Source organism: Danio rerio, chromosome 23 (genome assembly GCF_052040795.2).
Source record: "Danio rerio strain M-AB ecotype USA chromosome 23, GRCz13ab, whole genome shotgun sequence".
NCBI lineage: Eukaryota > Metazoa > Chordata > Actinopteri > Cypriniformes > Danionidae > Danio > Danio rerio.
This window is the reverse complement of record NC_141043.1, coordinates 14,519,440-14,532,108: the sequence shown is the minus strand read 5'-3', so window position 1 is coordinate 14,532,108 and position 12,669 is coordinate 14,519,440. Positions and strand designations below refer to the sequence as shown.

General features: G+C 33.8%; 1 long non-coding RNA gene across 2 annotated transcripts; it reads right to left on the bottom strand.

Annotated features, from left to right (window-relative positions):
• Window positions 1-9,090: 9,090 nt before the first annotated feature.
• Window positions 9,091-10,212, bottom strand: LOC141380588 (uncharacterized). Of its 2 annotated transcripts, none has more exons than XR_015523341.1 (3): window positions 10,025-10,212; window positions 9,301-9,341; window positions 9,091-9,216 (listed from the first exon to the last, which is right to left on the bottom strand). It is a non-coding gene; the product is annotated as an uncharacterized LOC141380588 (long non-coding RNA). The 2 variants fall into 2 exon arrangements; XR_015523340.1 differs by having other exon boundaries at window positions 10,131-10,212.
• Window positions 10,213-12,669: the final 2,457 nt, after the last annotated feature.

Below are 12,669 nucleotides of genomic sequence, written 5' to 3'. Positions count from 1 at the left end.
TGAGCTGCTAATTATAGAACAGATTTTCACTGTGGACTGTACAGACTTGTACTGTTAAAATCACCCATATTTTTTTCAGTGCATTGAACATAGTGCACAGCATTTTTCTAAATTTTTACTGTAATCTTCCTGTTTTGATTCCCATAAAATGAGAATGATTGTTGTGGTTTGAATCTTCCTTTCTTTGTTGTTTTAAAACAACAACTAACCTATTGACCAAAATGCGGTACTGCAAAAGCAACACAACTCCCTTTTATTCATCTTAATTAAGTGAAGTGTTTAAATTCAATAGTATGAAGCTGCAGGCCCGTAGACCCAACTGCACGCTCAGACCTGCTCGCTCAGACAGCTAGACCTGCACTTCCAGACCTTCACAGTGCCACCTGCTGTTTAAAAGATCGACTAACCTGATTTCAGCTGCTTCTAAATTGTAATTGAAACTATTTTTCTACTATAAAATATTAGGCTATGATTGAATAGATTATTATATGAAATATTAAACATACTAGATTTTTGATTCAAATGCATTAATTCTGTTGTATTTTTATTAATTGTATTTGTAAATAGATATTGTTCTGTTACTTCAATATTTTCAGACATTTGTTGTTGTTTTTCATTATTGAGGATTTATCACTGTTTCATATTGAGTTGAGTTAATGAATATTATCTTCATATACAATAAATTTCTTCACATACAATTATAGTACTCTAAGTAATTGTCTCACAACAAACTTTATTTTTGTGTATTTTTTCATGAGGTCCTACAAGTCAAGTTGTAAACAATGCATAGAAAAATTGTGAAAAATAATAATTGGAGTAAAAATTATTTTTTACGCAAATAACATAAATGCTTTACATTCCTATTGGGGAGATTTTTAAAAACTGGAAATATCTGCAGTCTTTGGCACATTGTATTAGTGTTGGCAGAGACCCACTTTTTAAATGTAATATAAATTTGGGAAAAAATACACACCACAATCAAATTATTTTTGATTTCACCTAAGAGAGCTCATATTGTAAATTCTATGCAGATTAACTGATATTTTGATTTCCAAAAAACGTGTTTGTAATCATTACAGAACTTATAAATAATTGATAAACTGTTATTGTGTTACTGTTATTGTCTTTCATAGCACTTTCAGATAGATAATACAGTAATATGAACAGTAGACCTATACAGCACTTAAATACGTTACAATTAATAATTGTGCTATAGCCTACATTTTATTTTAACATTTTTACTTTAAAGTTTTTTTTTATTTTGCCAGAAAACATTGTTAGAAAATTGTCCCAATAATACATAAAATAAGTCCAAGCTGTAAATATTATAAAATAATGCTCTTTTGACACTAATTTTGATCAAATCAAACACTGAAATAATTGTTTGTTAGTGTAATAAAATGCTTTACATTCCTATTGGGGAGATTTTTAAAAACTGGAAATATCTGCAGTCTTTGGCACATTGTATTAGTGTTGGCAGAGACCCACTTTTTAAATGTAATATAAATTTGGGAAAAAATACACACCACAATCAAATTATTTTTGATTTCACCTAAGAGAGCTCATATTGTAAATTCTATGCAGATTAACTGATATTTTGATTTCCAAAAAACGTGTTTGTAATCATTACAGAACTTATAAATAATTGATAAACTGTTATTGTGTTACTGTTATTGTCTTTCGTAGCACTTTCAGATAGATAATACAGTAATATGAACAGTAGACCTATACAGCACTTAAAAACGTTACAATTAATAATTGTGCTATAGCCTACATTTTATTTTAACATTTTTACTTTAAAGTTTTTTTTTTATTTTGCCAGAAAACATTGTTAGAAAATTGTCCCAATAATACATAAAATAAGTCCAAGCTGTAAATATTATAAAATAATGCTCTTTTGACACTAATTTTGATCAAATCAAACACTGAAATAATTGTTTGTTAGTGTAATATTTTACACCACATTAATTTATGCCATAAAACTTGGTAATTTTCAGGAATCGCTTTAATAATCAATAACCTTACTGGCGTTTCTGATGTTGCTACTTGCTAGAAAGTGCTGGTCTGAGTGTGCAGTTGGGTCTCCGTACCTGCTGCTTCACCCAACCCAACAGCAGAGGGCACTGTCTGGTCTGGAAGTGCAAGTCTGTGCGCGCAGGTCTGAGCGTGCAGTTGGGTCTCCGGGCCTGCAGCTTTCCCTTACTCTTTAAATTTGAAAAAAATACTTTTTCTATTTTTTCCAACACAACTCTTTTGGTTTTAATAGACAAACATAAGTGAATTGTTTAATTTGAACAGTTACATTCTTTGGACCAACTAAAGCCATGATCCATTTTTTTGAGTGTACACCCTCATTCACTAGTCTCTAAATTAGTCGATAAGTTTAGTCCACTAGACAGAGTGAATGACCACAATGAGTGAATTCAGACACTGATGAACAGCTGGTGTAGACAAGCTCAATCACTGAAGGAAAGAACAAGACCTAAACACATACAGACACCTTCTCACACCAAACCAACTGAATTAAAACAGGATTAAACAGCTCCATTAAATTACAACATTAGCAGCTTCACTGATTACAGTTTGAACACATTTCTGTCATATCTGCAGGAATATTTGATAATTAACAGAGGTTTATATACTTTTTGAAATTTTTTTTTTATTTGACCTCACCATCATGGAGATCAGAGGCTGCTTTAGTTGGGCTCTTGATCCTAACTTCTTGCTTCTCTGGCTGTTATAATTGTGTCTAAATCTCATCAGTTAAAACAAGAAAGACAATAAGAGGTTTACTAAACTGTAGCAAATATAATATCTGGTCTTTTGTAAGTTAAATTATAAAGCATATAAAAAAAGAACTGTGAATTTATATCAATGCCGTTTGGGACAATACTGCAGGTTTTTCATAGAAGATTCACAATTACAATAAAGGTAATAAATATAAAAATTGATCATTAGTGTCATGCTTAAAATCTTGAGAACTCCAGCAACTCTTTAAGACACGCAGACATCAAGAATCTGGATATGAACCTCAACCATGGTTGCTAAAAAATGTACAAAACTCCCAGCATGCATTGCAGCATGAATAAATTATGCTGCTTAAAGTTCTTACATTTTCTTTCTCTGCCTTTAGTCTATGTTGTTTTTGGGGTGTAATATTTCAGTACAGTGTTTTGTATAGTTGTTTTTTTATCAGATTTTTATCTTTGGTTTGTCACCATTGTTGAGATTCAAACACTAATTGTTGATGTCTGTGTGTTTTTAAGGCCTACCATAGATCAAACTTTCTCATTGTGAATAGTGTATTTAGGGCTGATGCTCTAGTTGATTCATTTACATATATAGATCATTACTTACACCAAGCTAATAAGAAGTTTCAACAAATAAACAAGCAGCAGAAGGAGGTTTTTAATATCATGGTTAATCTCATCAGACAGATTCTTATATATATTTTTTTGGCTTTTCATACTATAAAGCTAATATTATGAACACTTTTAATTATAGCAACCAATAAAAATTAATGGTAAAATATGCAGCTGAAGAGCCCAACGAAAGCAGACTCTGTCCTCCAACATGGTGACTTTAAATGAACAACAGAAATTTCATGAAGACCTTTTGTCCACATGACAGAAATAAAATCAGAGCTCTGTAATAAGATGTTAGTGTTGTTTATTGATCTCTGCTGAGATCTTCAGAAAGAACATTTTTATTGTTTAATTATTTTGATAATTATTATTTTATTTAGAGTTTTGTTTTCAGTTGATTTCATTTTTGGTTTTGGCTGTAATTTGTGTTTTACACTCAAAAAATTATATGTTGGCTTTAATTAACTTTTTTATGTCAACAGGTTCCACCTAACCGAGTTAAGTTACTTTAAAGAAAGAATATTTATTTGAGTGAAGGTAATGTTGTTTAGTTCAATCAACACAACATTTATAATTTAGCTTTAATTTATTTACACTGCTTAAAAAAAATCCGTTTAAATTTACTGAAAAATACCGGCAGTGGTTGTCAGGAATTTTCTGTAAAAATACGGAAGTTTTATAGGACTGTTTTAATTTACAGAAAATAACCATATTATATCAACTGATACAATGCTTAGTTCACAAAACCTAGTTTAGCTCACAAAAACGTAAAGTCATTCGATGCACTATTGTGTTCATGTGTGTATAATTAGAAAACAGATTTTCACTGTATTTGTAACTGCACAGTTACTTTTAGAGAAGATGCAGCACAACATCAGCTATCCTTAGTTTATATTCGACTTGCACACAGATGCTACTATCCTCCACGTATGGCTGTTATATCTTTAACCAAGATTGAGTAAAATATCTTAGTTGCTTGCTTATTGGGGCTCTCTTTAGATTGTTGTTTCTGGGAATTACATTTCAGAGTTAAGAATGATTTTTCACACCCTGTTTTAGTGATTGTAACATGTTGTTGTTAACAATCAATAGATATGAGCGAGCTGTAAAAGCTTTTTGAATCTAAAAAGTATAATGTCAGCTTACTAAACTTAATATATATCTTACATTTTATCATAAAATAAAATGGTTGTAGTTAATATACAGTATTCTTATTAACATTACTGTTTATTTTCACTCTTTTTTAAACAAGTTTAATTTAAACTTTTTTTAAGCAAATTACCCTAGTTAAGCCTTTAAATGTCACTTCAAGCTCTAAAGAAGAATATATAGTCAAATATTATTTACTCTCATCATGGCAAAGATAAATTAAATCAGTTAGAAATGAGTTATTAAAACTATTATGTTTAGAAATGTGTTGAAAAAATCTTCTCTACGTTAAACAGCAATTGGGGAAAAAATAAACAGGGGCTCTAATAATTGAGGGGAGCTAATAGTTCTGACTTCAACTGTATGTATATATATATATATATATATATATATATATATATATATATATATATATATATATATATATATATATATATATGTGTGTGTGTGTGAATGAGAGATTCCAGCGTTATGGATGTGACACAAAAATGATTGTATTTATTTTATTTAATATTTTTGCATTTATGGGGAAAAGTGTCATTATGAATGTGACATCTCTTTGTTATGGATGTGACAAATGTGAAATTTTCATTTGTGTGACTTTGGTAAATCAAATATGATAGTCTGACAACACTGACATTCTTGAGTATTTCTAATGTACTGTAAAATACTTGCTTACACAAAAATGTTTTTTCTTTTTTCTTTTTTTCAGTTTAGTCCCTTTATTAATCTGGTCAGTTTATTCAGCAAACATCCATACACATTCACTCTCATACACTACGGACAACTTTAGCCTAGACCAAATTCACCTAACGTTAAACCACATGTTTTTGACAGTGGGGTAAACCGAAGCACCTGGAGGAAACGGGGGGGAGAACATGCAAACTCCACACAGAAACGCCAACTGATCCCGCCGAGGCTCGAACCATAAATGGCCACCACAACAGCATATTCCAGATAAGTTACTTGTGATAGGAGATACATTTATTGATAATACATGTCTCTTTATACAATAAAATATACATTACACATTACACCTTCGAGCCTTCATACTTCTAAGTGGAGTTTTTCACATCATAAAATCAGTTAATAAATGTAAGTGTGCCGTTACTGTAGCCGAGAAAACAGCAGCTCCTCCGTTCAGTTGCATCTGATGGCGGCCGCGTTGACGTAGCAACGGACCGAAGCGGACAACGAGGCGATCTATTGTATATGTCTATGGCTGTCGCCCGCACCTCTTCCTTTGTCCCTTCTCAGCGGAACTGGTTCCAGATGTAATTTTCCGAAATCACTCTAATTAAAAAATCGAGTAGGGGGTAACTGCAGCCTGGAGAAATGGGCGTGGTAAAAGGTAGGGGCGTGGCAAAAGGTTTTTCATTGGTCGAACGTTTTTTCCGGTAGGGGCGTGGCAAAAGGTTTTTCATTGGTCAAAGGTTTTGTTTCCGGTCAAATGCGTTGGCCAATTAGAATAACATATTACTTAAGCTGCTTGTTTAGCTTAAGGGTGGATCATTCTACTTTATGCTACTGGCGTTAAGAATAAAGAATGAATTAAATGTAATCACAAGTTTCATTAAAATAATGGGTAAATCAGCATTCTTAAGGATACAAATGCTTAAATATCATTAGACAAATGATAGGTTTTGGTTCTTTTTACTGGCTATTATAAATGCACTACTTAGAAAAGCATTTTATTTAAACTATTTTAAATTGTGACTTAGTTGTTTCCTAACTGTGTCACTGAAATTATTGCCTAAAATAATTTAAATTAAAAAGATTTTGAAATTTTTTTTTTATGTCGGGTAAAAATATTTTGTTCAAATATCACAGATTTATAACAAAATTAACTCATTAATAAACTTATGTTAAGTGATATTAATTAGTTTAATTAGAACACAGACACAAGTTCATTAAACATTTCAGTTTAATTATCAAAAAACAAATAAAACAATCTCTTAAAAAACATGCCTTCCACTGACTAAAAATTCATACATCCGTCAGTTCACGACAATCCATTAAGTACAAATCCATCCATTCATCGTGTAGTAGCAGTGCATAGAGCAGAAGCCATTAAACTCTTGTCTGAATGCTCTGTACATCCCTTTTCCTCCCATTGCCACAGTATCCAATGGTGTTTTTGTAGAGCCAACCACAGGATTCACATCTGGAGAGCTTGAACTCTACTATATATTTGACCAAGTAACAGTGTGAAGAATGCTCCATCCCCTTCATCATAAACATCTAAAATAACCTTTCAGAACAGGTTTGATGGTAGCTGAATTAAAGACGAAATACACACACACACACACACACACACAAAATAATAAATGACGAATGTAAAAATGAAAACTAAAAAAAAAAAACTATAAAATAAATTGAAAAAAATTAAATAAATTTAAACATACATCACTAAGACCTCCTCTTGGATCCATAGCTGAAGGGAAATGCATGTATACATATTTTGTAAATATAAAATGAAATGTGTATGTATATGTATGTATATACACATACACATATATTTGATAATTACAAACACAAGCTGATTGTCAGGTTTTAAGCATTTAAGAGCCTTTATGACACTTGTGCTATTTAAGTCCCATCATTTAGGACGACACTAAAGCACAACTATGATGGAATGTAATTCCATAACTGGGAAAGTATAATGTGTAAATTAATTAGGTTGTAAGTTTGATTAAATAAGTAGTAAATTTGATTGCACAGCAATTTCAGTGTCTTTAAACTCTAAGAATAAAAAACAAGCCTACAAGTGCAGCAATCCACAATAAATGGTATTGTGCTGCCATCTAGTGGAAAAAATTTAGTTTAAAAAGTGATTTCTGCTACATTGGTAGTTGTAAATTGAAAAGCAGTGTTTGAGACATTTTAAATATCATAATGCTCACATACAGTTATATATATATATATATATATTCAATTCAATTCAGCTTTATTTGTACAGCGCTTTTACAATGTAGATTGTGTCAAAGCAGCTTCACATAAATGGTCATAGTAACTGGATCAGGCTAGTTCAGATTTTAGTGTTTAAGTTCAGTTCAGTTTAGCTCAGTTCAGTGTGGTTTGAAATCATTGCTGAGAGTCCAAACACTGAAGAGCAAATTCATTGATGAGTAGCTTTTCAGATCCTGAACCATGCAAGCCAGTGATGACAGCGGAGAGGGGAAAAAAACTTTACAGATAGGAGGGTGAAGAAAAAACCTTGAGAGAACCAGACTCAGTTCGGCACGACCATTTTAATTTCTTCGCTAGCCAAAAGTCTTGTGCAGAGCTGCAGTCTCAGCAGTGGGCTGGAAGATGGCCTCAGCGAAGACTCGTCTGTCCCTGGAGCGTCACTGGAATCAGTCTCATGCTCTCCACACCCCATGACCAACAGCGCAGCAGCAGCTCAGGATACGGCCTGGTCCCGTATATGGACACCTTGGGATCATCTCGTCGCTGGTCTTGGGTCCAATCAGTGACTCCGCATAATCTGAGGACCTCGGGATGAGTATCCCCAGGTGGAAATGGAGAATAAAGAGAATAATTAGCGTAGCTGCTGTTCATAGTGTATATAAACAAGATGTAGAAACTTGTGTGGAAACCCGCTAGGTGATGCATGAAGTGTATGCTTTACTAAACAGATAGGTCTTTAATCTAGTTTTGAACTGAGAGTGTGTCTGAGCCTCGGACATTATCAGGAAGGCTATTCCAGAGTTTAGGAGCTATAAAGGAGAAGGCTCTATCTCCTTTACTCGACTTTGCTATTCTAGGTACTACCAAAAGCCCGGAGTTTTGAGATCTTAAAGAGATCTTAAAGAGCGAGCTGGATTGTAGCGAGACAGAAGGTTGGTTAGATAAACAGGAGCTAGATTATTTAGAGCTTTATAGGTGAGAAGTAATATTTTAAATTCAATACGAAACTTAACAGGCAGCCAGTGTAAGGAGGATAAATTGGGGTGATTTGATCAGATATGATATAGTCAGATCTCGATGCAATAGAGCACCTTTGGGATGTGGTGGAACAGGAGATTCTGCAGAAACTTGCGTGAAGCTATCATGTATATATGGACCAAAATCTCTAAGAAATTTTCCAGTACCTTGTTGAATCTATGCCACGAAGAATTATGGCAGTTCTGAAGGCAAATGGGGTTCAACCCCGTTCTAGTAAGACATAGGTGTCAAAGTCAATTCTTGGAGTACCGCAGCTCTGCACAGTTTTCCAACTGTAATCAAACAAATCTAATCTAAATAATTGAGGCATTCAAAAGAGTCTTGATCACCTTGATTATTTGGATCAGATGTGTTAGATTAGGGTCCTCCAAGAAATGACCTTGACACTTTTGTAGTAAGGTGTACTTAATAAAGTGGCCAGTGTGTGTGTGTGTATGTGTGTGTATATATATATATATATATATATATATATATATATATATATATATATATATATATATATATATATATATATATATATATAAATAACCAACTTGTTAACTTGCTATATTTGCATTGAACTGAGTACAGATGCCCAAGATAAGCTCTATACATTTCTGGGTCTTTTTCGTTCTTAAGGAGACCTTGAGGGAAGACAAAAATTAATTGCAAAGTGCTAACTGACATCACTTTAATTGTATAAAAAGATTTTTTATTTACCGTGAGTCTTCAAGCAAGAACCCACACCACAATCTCCTTATGCAAGTCATATAGCCTGTTTTAAATAAAAAGACAATTACTAAAAAGATATAAAATTCTTCTTTTATACTGGCTAACAAAGTGTTGAGCAAAGACTCACCTCAGAATAGTCAAACCCAACCTCAGGAGCAATGTACAAGGCTAAAAGTAAAAGATGTTTAGTTCTAAAATTATGCAGTTGTCATTGTACATTGTAAAACTTACCATGAGCAAAGACTTCAAAGTTATTGGAGAAACACTACATTGGAATGTCCTGGGTAATGTTATAAAATATATATAAACAAGTAAACAAATATAAAATATAAATTATAAATCTGCAAGAATCATCATAAAAAAGTCATGTATTAACATCATTTAAAGTAAAGCATGTTTAAAATAAGAAGTTTCAAATTTAACAAAAAAGTAACATCCCTTATGCATAGATAAAAAATATGAAATTACTTGACATACAAATTCATATTTGAATTTTACTTGCATAAAATGTGTTATATATGCAACAAATATTGTGAAATGTTGCAAAAAAGTCCACTTATGTTTTCAACTATTGGAATTACAAATATGTACATGCATGTTCCTAGCTAGCCTATATTTTATACTATGATTTTAGTGGACTTTTTTTTCTCTAAGTGAACATATTTGTTATATTTCTAAATGCATGTTCATAAATGACAAGTGTTGTAAAATAAACATGAATGTTATATATAAGGCTAATTTGCACGTACACATTGGCATGTTTCAGATTTCTGAGAGATAGCTGTTCACGTCATCACATATGAACCAAAAAATTATATTAAAATGCATACCGCAAAATAACTAGTACTTACGTTCGTTATAAACTGTGCGAGGTTTGTGACTTTGCAGATGAGTGTGTATCATGTGTAAGGCTCTCAAAATATTCACACAAAACAGACACCTAAACATATTACCAACCTGTTTAAATCGTAAATCTTAATACACGTCTGTTTACAGCAGTCAACATCACGTCTTTACCGACGCCATTGTGCAAGCGTTTGGTGATTGCTGATTGGCCAAAACATTTGACCGAAAAGAAAACCTGACCAATAAAAAACCTTTTGCCACGCCCCTACCGGAAAAAATTTCGACCAATGAAAAACCTTTTGCCACGCCCCTACCTTGTGCCACGCCCATTTCTCCAGGCTGCAGTTACCCATACTAGCATCTGTTTAGCCAGAACTAAACCAAAGTAGTGCCACAACTCCACCACGCTTGAGCCAAGTAATACATTTTTATGTGGCCCAGATATGGGCCTTGTATTCAAGATTAGTAAGGCTGAGTTTTGTTATGCCTTTATGTGGCCCCACATGTAGCTGACCCCATATATTACTGAGTAAATCACACAACAAAAATTACAATCAAATTTACTTTAATCAATGTAAATAACATTCAGATAAAGCAATTATTGAACAAAATGTGGACAAATAAAGACCTAGAAAACAATTTTACAACATACAAAGAGAAAAAGACAAAATAGAAATAATTTTTAGATAAATATAAATATCATATATTTGATGCAAAGATGATATAATACACACAAAAGTTTCAACACACACTACCGGTCAAAGTTTGGGGTCTGTCAGATCCTTATACGTTTTAAAATAAGCTTCTCCTGCTCACCAAGGCTGCATTTATTTAATCAAAAATACAGAACACATAGCATATTCACATGAAAGGAAGGAAGATGGCGCCTGTGTTTCTGTCGGCATGCCGTCGCCTTGTTCTTGTCTACGGCTCTTTTATCCTGCTTTTCTTCCTTTTAAACGGCGTTTCATCACTGCATAAGTATGATCGCGAATTTCTGCTTAGCATCAGGAACTTTGTTACGATACGCGGTTATGATTCAAATGGACGGAGGCCACCGGATCCTACTTTTCAAACCCGCCTACCGGTAAACATCGGTTGTATACCTGATTGCCTGCTAAATCGGAAGAAGCGATATAGAAAGCGGGGAAAGAGAGGTGGTGTTTCAGTGAGACTTACTGTAGAAGATTAACTTTACCCGGAGCTTCGACCTCGCACCTGGAGCTGTCAGCGGTGGAGGGCGTCGGCTGTGAGTTGTTGTCGAGTAGGCGCCACTGGCCGGTCTCCTGTGAAGTAAGGTCCTCTTTTCTTCGTTATATCATACCGGATTATTCGGAGACAATGCTTCATTCTAGAACTGTGCCCGTGAAATTTCGGAACGGTGGAATAAATGCCCTTAATCTTAAAGCACTGGAGTACGTTCCCAATCCGACACACTCTTCTGCCACTCTCTCAAACCCTTTTAATGTTGAAAGTTTGTGGATGGCGCTAATAAACGCCAGATCTATTTCAAACAAGACATTTTTATTAAATGATTTTATTTCCACACGAGATCTGGACATTTTGTGCATAACTGAAACTTGGCTTAGTGCTGGCGACTCTGACTGCCTATTGGAAGTTTCTCCAACAGACTTTAACTTTTTAAGCACTCCCCGTCTCTCTGGCAGGGGTGGGGGAGTCGCTACTATATTCAAAAATATCATGAAATGTCGCTCGCTGGCCGTTCAGGACTACTCCAGTTTTGAGCTGCAGATCGTTAAAATAGATGGCTGTGTTCCGATTGTTTGTGCTCTCATATACAGACCTCCAAAATACAACAAAATGTTTATTCAGGAGTTTTCAGAGTTTTTAACTACCATTGTACCAAGGTTTGAGAAAATCTTAATACTTGGTGATTTTAATTTGCATATTTGCTGTCCCAAAGAGCCTATGGTGAAGGAATTTTTACATATTATTGATTCTTTTAATCTGTCTCAATCTGTCTCAAAGCCTACGCATAAATTTGGACATACTCTAGATTTGGTACTATCTCTAGGGATATCTATCACAAATATCGACATTGAAGAGGGTTATTTGTCTGATCACAATCCAGTTGTTTTGAATATTCAAATTCCCAGCCCCTTTTTAAATAGCAAACCACCTGACCGTCGTGCTCAATGCTTGAATCCTTCAACGGGCAGTGATTTTACGAAGGCTTATTCACTACTTCCATCTCTGCCTTTTGGGTTGGAAATAAGTGAGTCAATGTCACTATTTAATTCCACTTGTAATGAAATCATGGAGCTGTGTGCTCCTTTGAAAATTTTAAAACCTAAAGCCAAACAACAACCGTGGCTAAATAGTGATACCCGTAGCATTCGTCAGCTATGGAGAAAAGCGGAGAGAATATGGAAGAAAACTAAACTGCAGGTGCATTATGAAATTTTAAAAGACTCTATGATTAAATATCAGAAGGCAGTTAAAGCCGCAAAAGCAGAATACTTTGCTAATCTCATAAAAAAGGCTCCTAATAACCTAAGTTCTTTTTAAAACAATTAACTTAGCCTTAAACACTGAGACTACGTCTGGTCTTGCTATTTGCCAGACAACATGCGAAAAGTTTTTACAGTTTTTTATTAGTAAAATTGAAGCCCTTAGAGCTGGGATTCTG